This window comes from Equus quagga, chromosome 13, assembly GCF_021613505.1.
Source record: "Equus quagga isolate Etosha38 chromosome 13, UCLA_HA_Equagga_1.0, whole genome shotgun sequence".
Lineage (NCBI taxonomy): Eukaryota > Metazoa > Chordata > Mammalia > Perissodactyla > Equidae > Equus > Equus quagga.
Window position 1 is genome coordinate 43,031,388 of NC_060279.1, and position 10,713 is coordinate 43,042,100.

Genomic DNA, 10,713 nt, shown 5'->3' on the forward strand with positions numbered 1-10,713 from the left:
CAGTAGGAGGTGGACCAATTTACATTCCAATGTGTTTTTTCAACTCAGTGAGAGACCCTTTTTCTTCATACTTTTGCCAGCACAACAAACTTTCTATACATCTATCTGATACTCTAACATTTTTCACTTTTCTCACGTAGAGAACACTGATTCTGAGAGTATGAGCATATTTACTCAGAAGAATTGCTCCACAATACAATTACCAACCAAAAAGTTCAATTAAAGGACAAGATTTCTTTGAAGTTCCTAGAAAGTACTCCACTAGGGGTGTATAGGTAGAGCATTGCTTTAAAAAATCACTAGAGGGACATTCATTTCTAATTAGGGTATAAAAGTTTACGAGAGAGTGTCAATCCTTCCCTAACCTTGAGAACAATCTAGATAAGCTAAAAATCACCAGAATGCAAAGAAATTAAAATGAACTGAATTCCAGGAAGTGATAAGCCCATTCTAGGAAAGAAGAAACTATGACTGTTTTCATCTCTTATGAACTGGTGGAATTAGAAGAAGTCTGCAGTACATGAAAGTAAAGTAAAATCAGCCAAATCTTTAAGAAAATTTTAATGGTAACATGTTGGTTACTGTGATGGATTAGCATCCCAAGGAGCTCCAGTTACAGATCAAGTCAGTACCCATCCATCAACTTTTTCTTAGAGGCATTGTTACGGAATGAACTGTGTGGCCCCGCATCCCCCTCCCGCCCAACCCCTCCAATTCATGTGTTGAAACCCTAACTCCCAATACCTTAGAATATAGTACCTGTTCTTGGAGATAGGACCTTTAAAAGGTAATTAAGTTAAAATGAGGCTATTAGGTTGGGCTTTAATCCAATCTGACTGGTGTCCTTTGACAAATAGAAATGGCAAGCAATAGTGTATATTGGAGTATAAGAGGAAGCCATTTGGTGTAAACCTAATTCGGCCTGACTTTGTTTTTTCCAAAAGGGCCTGACCGTGGCCATTGAGTACGCATTGTATATCTGCTTTAAACATTTACTATGGCAAGAACAAATGGCCTTAAGATAAAGGTGCAACTTCCCCCTACATTGGCATTTCCTTAAGGATAAGCATCTTTTCTTAGTCTAGGAACTGATTGCTGTGCTCACCTTTGACCACCCAGCTCACCTGTGACCACCCAGCTTGAGACAACAGACCTGCCACCCTGCTGTGTTCACCAAGACAGCAACCCACCTACTGTGTCCATCAATCGCTGTGCCGACAGAGCAGTCCCGCGACTATTGTAAAAGGACATTTCAGTCATATGTGATACATCCTCTTTGGGGGTATATAACCACTCTGTACACCCTACTTCTTTGGTGCCCTTTCTTCCTTTGGGAAGAAAGGCCCTGGGCCATGGTCCTCACATTTTAGCTCAGAATAAACTCTCCCAAATTTTCATTTATAGATTGGTTATGGATTATTTTCGTCAACACCTTATAAGAATAAGAGATTAGGACATATTGAAGGAGACACCAAGGATACTCCCTGCACAGAGAAAAGGCCAAATGAGGACACAGAAAAGGTTGCCATCTGCAAGTCAAGGAGAGAGGTCTCAGGAGAAACCAAACCTGCTGACACCTTGATCTCGGACTTCCAGCCCCCAGAACTGTGAGAAAATAAATTTCTTATTGTTTAAGCCACCCAGTCTGTGGTGTTTTGTTAGGCAGCCCTAGCAAACTAATACAGACATCAACAAATTCACGGTAGTACACTGACAGCTGAGGGCAGCGCAGGAGGTGTGTCAGAGAAAGAAAAGACAAGCCAAACTGAAAGTGACAAGCAAGCCTTTATTCACTTACTGCTACAGTACAAGCAAGAGGCTAAACAGAGTAGGTGTCAGCTCCTTTGGTGTTCCATTTTTCCCCATGGAACAGCACCAAGCAGGGGTCAGATGTATCAGTGCAGATGGGAGGATCATTTGACTGCCAAGGGAGCCCTGAACAAAAGGCTCCCAAGGGCTAAGGGGTAGGTGTAAGGGTTAGGAGTAGAAAAGTACTAACTACAGAGTCAGAGTAAAGAAAAGTATCTTTGAGGGCCCCTGATAAGATCATTTTCACAAAGGCACCTGAGCAGTGTCTCCACCGAACCTCTCCCTCCCACTTCTAGCCTCTGAGCTAGGAATGAGGATATTTATTGGAGCATGGCTGGCCCTAGTAGGGTGTAGGGTGGAGGGAGAGCCTTAGTCCTTAATTGCAACTACCTCCAGAGATCAATGAATGCACTGGCTGCTCACCAAGTCTGTGTTGGAGGGTAGCTTTCCCCCATGAGGCCTGCCTGGTAAAGCCTTATAATTGCCTATGGTTGTGAAGCTGGTTTCTTGAGGGTTACTGTAAATATTCAATAAGAACATGATTACTCTTCAACCTTGTTCCCAAACACAGACACAGATGAAAAGAAATCAATCTTGTTAATTTGCTGTTTTCTTGTTTAGCCTGAGGGGTGACTCAAGGGTCACAAGGACTTTTTAGCTTGTTTTGCATAAGAAAAAGAATGCCTTTAAGGAAGTCACAACCACCAGATAACCATCCTCCAGCTGCCACTGACACCCAGAAGTCTGGTTGCCCAAGGCCTTGTCTGGAGTGAAAGAAACACGGACTTCCCCTTTGTTTCTCTGAAACTCCTTCTCCCAAGCCCCTTAGCTCTGTAATCTTTCTAAATAGCAAAAAGCCATAAGAAAATATGTTCAACATCATTAATCACTATGAAAACACAAATTAAAATGGTGATGAGATACCATTACATACCCACCAGAATAGATAAATTTAAGACAGAGAATACTAAATTCTGACAAGATGTGGAGTAATTATACTGCTCATTGCTACCATTTTACAAAACTGACAGTTTTTAATTAAGTTCAACTTGCACCTACCCCATGACACAGCAATTCCAATACTTGTTGTATACTCCAGGGAAATGAATGTCCACAGACAGACTTGTACAGGAATATGTATACAGCCTTCTTCACAATAGCCCAAATTGGAAATAGCCTAATTTTCCATCAACTGTGATGTATTCACATACTGGAATAACACTTGTCAATGACACCCAAATTAATTACTGATACACGTAACAGTATGGATATATTTTAAAAACAGGAGAGAAAAAAAGCCAGATGCAAAAAAATGTACACTCCTTTTGTGAATTTCAAGAAGAGGCAACACTAATCTATTAGACATCAGAATAGAGATTAACCAAACCAGGGGAAGGGTGGGCATAGATTGCCTGGAAAGCAGCTCTAAAGACCTTCTTGGGATGATGGAAATTTTCTATAACGATCTGAGTTGTGGTTGTTTTGTCAAAATTTAATAACCTGTCTAGTTAAGATTTCTGCATTTTACTCTGAATTACTGTTAGCATACACATGGGGGATGGGGGATGGATATATACCCGTGTAGATTATGGCAAGGAGTGTAGATTTTATTTTAAACACACTAAGCTCATCCTCGTTTCTCCCTGAAGCCCCACTAATATTTTAAATATCTCAACCAGAAAAACAGCTATGAAGGCACCATTTCATTAGTGAAAGCTACAGACAAGGCTCATTGAGAGGGTGCATTTCACATTTTGGAATAGTTTCTGCACACACTCAGATACGCGGCATGTCCAAGGTACCCAATGACCTGGCTCAATGCCAGTTTAATGTGGGTTTTCCTTCTCTTCTAACAGTAGTGCGCTGGTGGTAAACTGGCTGCAGATAAGGGTTGCGGTCAGTGCCAGGATTAAGAGCAAACCAGAAGGCGGATCAGTGCCTGTGGAGATACGCCAGACACTGGGGGTTTGGATTGGAGCTGAGGTTACTTCAGACACAACGCAGAGTGCTAAACTTGCTGGCAGATGCTGCGTTTCCTTTAATATTTTTGACATAAAAATATTTTGTTTCTTTGTTCTTGGACAACTTGCTTTCTGACAGAATGCAGTAGGAAGCACACATACATATGTGCTGTTCTTTCCAAAAATGTCTAGTTTACCAGAATGTAGGATATCAAACAAGATAACTAGCCTGTCTTCTTCAAAAATGTAATGCCATCAGAAACTACAAAAACAAAGAAATCAGGAGAGAGTTCCAGGTACTAAGGACTAAAGTGCAATTTAGGAACTTTAACTGAAACGTGGAGAAATATCAGTATCACAATACACACTCTTAATCCTTAATCTCTCTCTCGTATATATATGATATAGATGCATTTAACATATGATATATATACATACGGTTTTTAAATAATGGGAAAATTTATATCTGGAGCAAATATTGGATAATATTATTGAATTAATGTTAATGTCCTTAGATTTGATAATTGTATTATGATTATATAGGATAATGACCTTAATATCAGGAAATACGTACTGAAATATTTAGGGGTGAAGTGGGCTTTTTGTCTGCATTTACTAAAGCAATATGAACATGTATGGGTGTGTGTAGACAGAGAAAAGGAGCAAATAAATGTTAATTGATGAATTGAAATGGACAGAATAGAGGTGTTCATTGTATTGTTCTTTTAACTTTTCTGTGGGCTTGAAATTTCTCAAAGTAAGTGATTGTCGGGGGAAATGATTGTAAAATCAGAGGATGATGAAGAGCTAGCTGAGTCCTGGACTAAAAATTGGCTATGAGTGTCCCCCTTGCAGGAGGGTATGACAGTCCTCAATAAAACCCACTAGCACAAAAACATTTGTTACTAGCCTGCTGTACAAACCCATCTAAAGGATCCCTTCCTACCACCCAGGACTTGTCCTTCTTACCTGAATCAGCCATCTAGCCTGGAAACCTGGTAAGTTGGAAGCTACTTTATAAGTTTCAAAGCTTCTGAATAAGATGTCCTGCTTTTATATTTGATTGCAAAAGACAAGTCAATGGGTACAAGAACTTATTTTCAGGAAAAAAAAAAAAGTCCAAATGAGACTGGAGTTATTTTAAACCTACCAGTTCCACCCAGGCATATTATCTCTCACTGTGGATCCTAAACAGAGACCTCTAGGGTGGAACTTTTGCTAGACCTGTATAGGAAGTAGAGGAGTGAACCCCAAACTCCCAGGATCCTTCTCTGGCAGAGATTCTATCATTGTTTCCTTGGATCTCCCATAGGTGGACATGTATGAGACTACTGTTCTGCTTACAGACGCCTAACTGTTGGGGCAGAATTTTTTGCTTAAGTTATCTTGGTTCCTAGAGTGTGACACATGATGTAGTTTTTCTATGTAATAACATTTAATTTTGGAATGAAGTGATGCACCCCCAACCTGGGCGCTATCACTCTTGGGGTATAAATGTAGTGGCCATATTATGTTTGAGTTTCCTGCTTTTAGCTGGACAATGAAAGCTTTATAATTTTGATTTGTACCAAAAAATGATAGGCAACAGAATGTATACAAAGTAAACTCTATTTTCAGAGATTTCTAAACCTCTTTCTTCAAGGAAGATGGATATGTGCTGAAGAGCTGATGAATAGTCTGCAGCAACATTACGCTGACTTATTCTTGACCCAAGTCCTTGCCTTTTTCTTCCAGCTGCTGCTGACTCCAGTGATCCACAGGATTGGGCGGGGGGGAAGGGATGGGGCCTCTCAAGATCCGAGAATCTAAGTATTGGGGTCCCTTAGGTAGTATCACATTTGCAGGCTGATGGGCTATGATTTCTGCCATCAAACTATCCGTTTGGAGAACAAATCTAGACCAGCTGTGAAATCTGATTCTCAGAGATGGAGCCCTCTTGCTTTGAGATTTAGACTTTCATTGGTTTCGTTGTTTTAGTTTTTCTCATCAATTGGGCAACTGTTGGTGTCTAAGCTTTGTTGAAATTAGACAAGAACTTTTCATAATTCTAGAAATAGTTGTTACCTGAAACAGAAAGAAAAAACTAAACTAAATGAGAATTTCCTATCAGGTTCTGCTGATACCTGACTGAGCCTGGAGTGAGAGCTAAGTGAGCAAAGAGGCTACATAGAACCTGAATGAAGTTAAGTGGATAAATTCTGGTGGTAATCTACAGTCTGGAAAGAGATAGTCATACTAGCAGATTAGAGGGTGTCCACACCATCTACCTTGTGGTGTGGACAATAGGGCCCCACCACCTCATAATGCTGATAGTCCTACTCAAAGTTGCTGCAGGTAGGTTAGCCAGATCCCTACCACCTCCTCCTCAGTATCAGTTTGCCCTCCATTCTACTCTTCTGGAGAAAAATGAAGGCGTTTCACACCTCCCGGGAGAGATGTGCTTAGCTTCAAACATGCACATTCAGAAACAGTCTGTTCTAGGAAAAAGGATATTTTGCATGGAAATCTCACACCTAAATCCATGTCCTATTCCTTTTAAATGGGAAGGATGCCAAAGGAAGAGCCCTAGAATGTGAAAACCATCAAGGTCCTCAGACACCATCTGTGACATTGTGATGTGTAGTAAAAACTATATATTTGGGGGCCAGCCCCATGGCCCAGTGGTTAGGTTCGCACACTCCGCTTTGGTGGCCCAGGGTTTTGCCAGTTCAGATCCTGGAAGTGGACCTAGCACAGCTCATCAGGCCATGCTGAGGTGGCGTCCCACATAGCAGATCCAGACAGACCTACAACTAGAATATACAACTGTGTACTGGGGGGCTTTGGGGAGAAGAAGAAGAAAAAAATATATATCGATATATATATTTGGTCTTCATCCAGTTTCTGGCACAGAGCTCCTAAAACCCTTGGAATTTCCTAAGTTGATAAAATGTCTTTTGTTATGTCAATGAGGTGACTTTTGGAAAACACCTAAAGATGGGAGCTAGTTGCCAGGAGAGCCAAACATGTGATTAGAGGATTGGAACTTCCAGTCCCAAGCCCTGACCTCCAGGGAGGGGAGAGAGGCTGGACTCTGAGTTCAATCCCCAATGGCCAATGATTTAATCAATCATGCTTGTATAATAAAGCTTCCATAAAAACCCAAAATGATGGGGTTCAGAGAGCTTCCAGGCTGATGAACATGTGCAGGTGCTGGGAGAGTGGTGTGCTCTGAGAGAGCATGGAAGCTTCATGTCCTTTACCCGTGCCCTGCTCTACGCATTTCTTCTGTCTGACTGTTCTTGAGTTGTATCCTTTTATAATAAACTGGTAATCTAGTAAGTAAACTATTTCTCTGAGTTCTGTGAGCCGCTCTAGCAAATTAATCAAACCCAAGGAAGGGGTCTTAGGAACCTCTGATTTATAACCAGTTTGTCAGAAGTACAGGTAACAACTTGGGACTCATGACTGGCCTCTGAAGTGGTGGGAGCAGTGGTGAGGGTGCAGTCTTGTAGGACTGAGCCCTTAACCAGTAGAATCTGATGCCATCTCTGGGTAGATAGTGTCAGAATTGAGTTGAACTGTAGGACACCCAGCTGGTATTACAAGAATTGCTTGTTGGTGTGGGAAATGCCCTCCCCTCTAGTATTGGCACCAGAACCTATTTACTATCCTAGTACAGTTCTATATTTGGCCATGAGGAAACAGTGGTGTCAAGAAGCTAAGTACTAGTTAAAGCCACGTGACCTGTAAATGGAAAACCTGGGACTAGAATCCAGGCCTCAAGCCTTTTTACTACATCACAGAGTTGAAAAAAGGGAGAGGAAAGGCTCCAACCTGGAGGAAGCCAACAGGCTCTGGAGGCTGTTGGGTACCGTGGCTGGGGCAGGAATAAGACTTTACAGAAAGTCTCGTAAATGTTCTTCTAAAGAGATTAGGAAGAGAGAAAGGAATCATCAGAAAGAGAAAAAAGGAAATGAGCAAATAAAGAGCAAAGAGTTAAACCTTGGTCTGATTCATTTATACCCTGTGGAGACCAACCTGCTGTACAGTTAATTCCACATCACATTTCCACTTAGGGACATTTCTAGGAATATTTCCAATAGATCAACTAACAGAGTTCCTGAGTAAAAATTGAAAGAGTACTAATTTCTCATTCCTAGGTGTTTCCCATCACCTAATTCTTTCCAAATTGCTTCTTACAGAAAGATTTTTTTCAGTATTTCACTCCTGTGTAGAGAAGGCAAGTATAAATATAAAATCTCTTCCTTAAGATTTTAGATTTTGTTGCTGTTGTATTCTCTTGAGGAGAGTAAGATCTAAAAGTGCTTGAAGGTATCACAGATTTGGCATAAAGATTATTTTAAAAGCTAAAACATTTGTAATCTTATTTGCCCTTCCCTTGTTTGACTAAAGCAGAGCCTCCCAAAAATACAGGTGCCATGAACTTCCCTTCAAAGGGAGTTTCCTGCGAATTCAGCTGCTGTGGAGACAGACTGTCCATTACCAATAACATCAAAAAGCCTAATAAAATTTTCCATACTTTTCCACTGAAGCCCTAAACCTGACCCCCTTTGTTAAGTTGGTGTATAAACCTTAATCTCTGGGTTTTCAGGAAGTTATTCTTTACTCTCTGAGTAAGCAACTCCCACTTGCATGTGTAAATAAACTTTGTCATTTCTCCTCTTTATTATCAGTTAATTCAAAGACCCTGGATCATTCAAACATAAGTGGATAGAGGAAAAGTTTTCCCTCTGACACTCTCTTTTGGAAGTTTGCTTAATGAAGAGGCTAATCACAAGGGAAATTTTTCAAATTGCGATTCTGAACCATTAGTGGGTTGTGAAATCAATATGGTGGACTGTATACTACAGGTTTATTTGAAGAATCAGAAAGGAAAACACTAGGTAGGACCCATTACATGTAAGGCCTTTTTTTTTTTTTTTTAACATAACACCAGGTCACAAGGAATTGTATGTTTCTTACTGTGTCTTGTGGTCAAAAAAGTTGGAGAAAGTCTACCCTACATAGACAGGTTATGGGTCCAATCCATCCATCTACCTCTTTTTCTATTCTTTTTTTCCCCATGCTATACAAACAAGATGGTTGAGAGAAGAATGCAAATTACATCAATGGCTGGTATTCAGCCTTTCCTATGAAGAAGCCACACATTTGGGATACTTCTATATTGGTGACCAAAGATCTTAGTAGATTGATGGTGCATTTGAACCACTTGGGAGCTTTTAAAAGCTACTAATGCCCCAAACACATGTGAAACCATTTAAATCAGAATCTCTAGATGTGGAGTCCAGGCATTTGCGTCCGGCAAAACTTTATCAGTTCTTATAATACGACAGCATATTTTAAAGCTACTTAGTAAACCTGCCCCATTTCCTATGGTTCTTTTTGTTTCTCTCTAGCTCTCCCACCATGGGCTTCTTTCCCATTGGACCTACAGATTTTAATCTGACTTCTTACAGTCTCAGGTAAATTATTCTCTTTCTCAATTGGACTTCCAAGCAAAGATTTCCTTCTGTTTATCTACTTGGGCCTTTATAAAGTTTGCCTCTGAATTCCCTTTTCCCCTCAAGCTGATTCATCACAAAGGCCCCCTCAAGTCAAGCAGCTTGGCTTTTATATGCCTGCACCTGTGTCAATCATGTGTAAAGGCTTTACAAGTAGGGTCATTGGGTGCTGTGGGATTGACAAAAACTCCCAGTTCCTTCCAGCTCTCTGAGCCATCAGGCAAAGTGGTTCCATGAGTCTGAGGGCAGTCCTATTCAGGAGGGTCCTTGAAAGCAAAAGCAACATAAGCATAAGAAGGTAAAAAGAATCTCAGATGATCTTTCTTCACTGACACCTAACAGATCTCATACAGGGATGTCTACTGAGGTGGGCATTGCATTCAGCAAGAACTCAGTAAATATTAAGTCTAGAGTATGGGGGATAGGCTTAAGATATTTTGCAGGTTTGTAAATATTTTTGCCAATCTGAAGGTATTTTGGTTTGCTTTGATATTTTGGCTAGTTTCAGGGGGAGGGGCATGCTTTGGAAAGGAGCATGCTAGTGCCATTGCTTGTAGATTTAACCTTTTCCCTAGTAGATATGCTGGCTGTTGGTTTAGGTTAGATTACAGCACTGAGACTAAACCCACAAACATTTTTTTAAAAACCCAAAGCTTTGGTCCTACACAAAATATGGAAACCCTGGCCGTTTACTCAAGGGTTGCCAAGATCAGAGCCTTGTCTTTAGGAAAACCCCCTCATGTTCTGGTACCAAAATGGAAGCTTATGTGGAGGCAAGCCACCTGAGGGGAGATGGAGACTGGACCTTGAACAGAGGAACCATGATAACTGCAAGACTGCCCATATTCTTGGACAGCTAGAAAAGCTTAAGGGACACTGTTTAGGAACTGTAATTAGCAAGAACATTTCAGGAAAGCTAAGATGCTTCATCTTAAAGGAGGAGGCCTATTACATAGATTCTGTGCATATGCTGAAGTGGTGGCAGAGAGTTTGCCATGATCCCTTCACCATCTCCACTCTGGCTTTCCTGGAGTTGACCAGCTTGCATATGCCAGTGTGGGCCAGAGTGACTGAGTAAATTACCTGACCCACCAGGGATCTGTACTTGAAACTTGGTCCCACAACTGTGTCCAGTCTAATCACTTTTTCAAGTTTAATCTTTAGGGCCTACCTGCAGAGATGATGTCACTCAGCCTAGACAGAAGTGGTGAGCATGTAGAAGCTACTGGAGCTTTATTCTCCAGTTTTCTGGTTGTTGGAGTTTTATTCTCTTTGCAATGGGAGTACTCACTGGCTATGTCCACAGCAGAACTGGGTTCTTGTGCACCAGACTGTAAGGCATTGCTGCTGGGAGGCTGCTGGGAGTCATGGTGACTGGAGTGAGTCAAGTACCGTTCATCTAGTGAGTCCTCCGGGACTTCACTCACTTCTTCCTCCTG